Source organism: Pangasianodon hypophthalmus, chromosome 10 (genome assembly GCF_027358585.1).
Source record: "Pangasianodon hypophthalmus isolate fPanHyp1 chromosome 10, fPanHyp1.pri, whole genome shotgun sequence".
Taxonomy (NCBI): Eukaryota; Metazoa; Chordata; class Actinopteri; order Siluriformes; family Pangasiidae; genus Pangasianodon; species Pangasianodon hypophthalmus.
This window is the reverse complement of record NC_069719.1, coordinates 11627997-11632340: the sequence shown is the minus strand read 5'-3', so window position 1 is coordinate 11632340 and position 4344 is coordinate 11627997.

The window sequence follows — 4344 nt, the reverse complement described above, 5'->3', positions numbered from 1 at the left end:
TTATTTTGAAGAATATTTTTTGTTATGTTAGATTTCAACCCCATAGCAAAAACAAAAGGCACAGAGACACAAAGCTTCACTGAAAGTCCAGGATGTTTATGAGGAGCGTGCTAATTGCGAACAGATGGTTGTGATTAGCAATCCATAGTGCTTGAACAAAGTAGCAGATCATGTGACAGGTCATGTGACTGGGTTTGTAGTTTGCTGTTTGGATGAGGATTTGGGGGATATGGCGTTCGTGTTGGTTTATGGCGCAAACTTAACAACGGGGCTCTTAAGGGGTGTTTACACACACAGCTACTCGCAGCTACAAAGCAACTGGAGACCATTCGTTTTCAATGAGAGCTGGCAACTTCCAGTGACATGAGCGACAGTGACCATTGGTGACTAGATGTGGGTGTGTCCAGTGACGCAACAAAGTTGAGAAAAGTTTGACTTTATGCAAATATGGAGCGACTTGGTGCAGCGACTACCGATGGGAGAGAACACAGTAGAGTGCACGTGATCCGTCTCCAGTCAGATACTGTAGTGCAGAAAAGATGGAGGAAAAATTTATTCTAGCGGGTAGCATTTGGCCTATTCTTCATAATATGTCTATGATCACATACAGAGACACAAGTAAAAAAAAAAAAAGATGCTCAGAAAAACATACCCGACATCATAGGCTTCCAAGTAAGCTGATTAATACATTTAATAGCCTGGAATATTAGTACCACCCCAGCCGGTGGGACTCACCATGCTGCCTGCAAGTCAGAATTGTTTGGTTGACCCAGACAGTCCGGCGCTTGCACTTTCGCCGCAAACAGATGGCCGCAATGGCAAAGAACACACACTGCTTCTCCTTCATCTCGTATGATATGATGCATATACACTGGTGAATTTTATATACAAATGCTCTCCCTCCAGAATGTTTAAAAAAAGTAGAATGCTAGTTGTGCCACACACTGATGGCAACCAGTAGTAGGAACGCCTACTGGCGACTTCATAGTACAGCGACTGGTGACTTGCAGTGATAAAATCTCTGCGAGTATGAACGTACAGTTAAAGTCAGATGAGCCTCTCTTCCCTATCCACATGCAGAATGGATGCATACGCCTGCTTTGTTTTGGTGTAAACATCATGACACTGAAGCTCATTTACATATGCAATTATTTATACATTTTCATAGACCATGTAAATTTAAATATTATGTTATTTGTGCAGGACTTTTATTCACATTTAGCACTGATTCACTGAGTTGTGAAATGGCAGCAGATAGATCATTTTAGATAACTGTGAACCTTCTATTATCACACTCTCCTCTGTTTTTTCCCAGAAAAAAAAAATCACAGAATGTCTCAAAGATTTTTGTCTCAATAATTGCAGTAGCTAATCTGATTCCTGTTTCACTAATTGTCCAAAATTTTAGTTTCTCAATGGGTTAGAGTTGTCCATGTGTGAACATCTAAAGGGTTACAAAAAGGTAGAATAAGTTGAAGTTAAAGAGGAGTGGATTGGAAACCTAAGACTTGCAGTGTCAAAAAAGTTGCAGTAGTTTAATGCTGGCCCTACAGCAGGTTCATGTACCTTGCTAAATGATAGCCTGTGGTAGCAGCACGATGGAAAGCAGGATGATGGAAGCCTTGTTGAAAGGTCTAAATCTCTTGGGGCCTTGCCCATGGATTAAACAGATGACCCACTTTTCTCAAGTGTAGAGCACATAGCCAATGACTCACATCAAAATTTATGACTGCCTGACTTCTTGTCAGTTGACCACTCCCTTACTCCCTAAACCCAAAAGATTTCAGCAAAATACTTTACACAGATAAATCTTTCAGCCTCTGAAAACTGTAATGTCGCAAAAATGCAGTGCTGCAAATACAGGGTGTCCCAAAAGTCTCCATACATGGGGGAAATTAACACTTTTTTGCGAAATGTAACTTTATTTACAAACATCCTCTACATGAATGCCATTTTTTTGTAAACACACATGGAGTCGTCTCTCCCACTCATGTTGAACTCATGTTAACACATCTGGTGTTATGCATGTAATTGCATGTCCATCGCTACCTTGAGACGGCTTCCCGATCCAGCCATGAGAATGATTTCAGTGCGTTCTTCTTTTAGCAAAAGCATTCTTAAAGACTGTCTGTAAATAATCTGTATACATCTGTATATATCTGTATATAAACTAAGTATGGAAAATTTTGGAAGACATTTTACTAAAAAGTGTTAATTTCCCCTATGTATGGAGACTTTGGGACACCAAATAGTTTAATAAAAATTTTACAGTATTAAGTGCACAGTTTAGGTTTTAGGAAAACATAAACCTCCTTTTGCTCACTGCAAGTGATACATGGGAGTGTGCACTATGTCTTATGTTATTCCTTAGCATGCAATTCTCTACTCTTGTATGATGACAAATGGCACTCCAGGGCACTTGTGCTGGACAGACAAAGCACTCAGCCTGCTGTGTTTGCTGCTTTTATGCCTGGAGGGTATCCAGAGAGGGAGCACGTCTATCCCTCACTCATATTATAAACTCAAAGCACTGTACTTAGATATACTTTAGAGTCTTCATATGAGGTACACTGATGCCTTTCCACTTAGCCTTACTAATGAGAGATGACAGAGGGATATGCCATGGTCTGCCTGATGCTCTGACCACTGACCTTTCACCCTGAGCAGAGTGTCATAAGACCAGCTTTTCATATTTTCTGGAGGGCTAAGTCATACAGAAGCAGGTAGGACTTACATTTAATATGGAGGTAGACAGTTCATTTTGGAGTAACCTGCAGCTTTTGCACTCTTATAAAGAATTGACGCTATCAGTGGGCAACATTCATTCATATTCTCATTGCAGAAACCTCACAAGGGCAAGGATATATCAGTTGTCTCCAAGAATCACATTTTGATGCATGATTTGTACATTTCCATAAGAACATTTTTCAGTACAGGCCAATTATATGTTGTAAACAATTACATTGAATGTACATCAAAGCAAGTCAATTTATTTCACAGAAGGGAAACTGTACTCATATACAACAACTGTTCTGAAGAAGCTATTCTCACCTCTCTGGGCCTTTCATGGGTAAATGTACATAATTCAATACAACAAATAATATGTCTTAATGGTTTGCTTTTCTATTAAATTATGAACAACCTGTTATACACAAAGCTCTAAGACATCAAGTATGTATGTTGAGAGTGAGAAACAGAATGTACTATAGAGCGAAGTGCCCTGTGATGGGTTGGCACCCCGTCCAGGGTGTCCCCCACCTTTTGCCCTGAGTTCCCTGGAATAGGCTCCCCACAACCCTCTGTAGGATAAGCAGATGGATAGACAGGACATACCCTCACCATCCACTTTATTAGGAACCCCTGTACACCTGCTCATTCGTGCAATTTTTCTATCACCCAATCATGCAGCAGCAGTAGTGCAATGCATAACATCATGCAGATACAGGTCAAGAGCTTCAGTTAATGTTCACATCAAACTTCAGAATGGGGAAAATGTGATCTTAGTGACTTTGATTGACGCATGGTTGTTGGTGCCAGACAGGTGAGTGGCAATTCTGCAGGCAGAAATGCCTTGTTCATGAGAGAGGTCAGAGGAGAATGACAAGACTGTTTTGAACTGATAGGAAGGCTACAGTAACTCAAATATCCACTCTTTATAACCGTGGTGAGCAGAAAAGCATTACAGAATGCACATCAAACCTTGAGTCTTAAACCTTGTGCCAACAGTTCAGGCTAGTGATGGTGGTGTAATGTTGTGGGATTTTTTTTGGCACAGACTGGGCCCCTTAACACCAAGCAGGCATCATTTGAATGCCACAGCCTGAGTATTGTTGCTGGCCATGTTCATCCTTTTATGGCCAATGGCTCCGTCTAGCAAGATAATGCACCAAGTCACAAAGCACAAGTGCTCTCAAACTGGTTCCATGACAATGACTTTAGTGTACTTCACTGGCCCATTCAGCACCTTTGGGATGCGGTAGAATGGAAGACTCACAACATGAATGTGAAGTTGACAAGTCTGCAGCAGTAATGTGGCACAATCATGTCACCACGAGTCAAGTCAAGTGGCTTTATTTTCATTTCAACCATACACAGCTAGTACAGTACACAGTGAAATGAAACAACGTTCCTCCAGGACCACGGTGCTACATAAAACAACAGAGACTATACAATACTACATAAAGTGCACATGCAAACGTGTGCAAAAAGCACAAGACAGTACAATAACGACTAAAACAGTTCTAGCATGAAAATGTCAGATATGACATGAACTAGAATTTCAGAGGAATGTTTCCAACACCTTGTGAATTCCATGCCATGAAGAACTGAGGTGGTTCAGAGAGC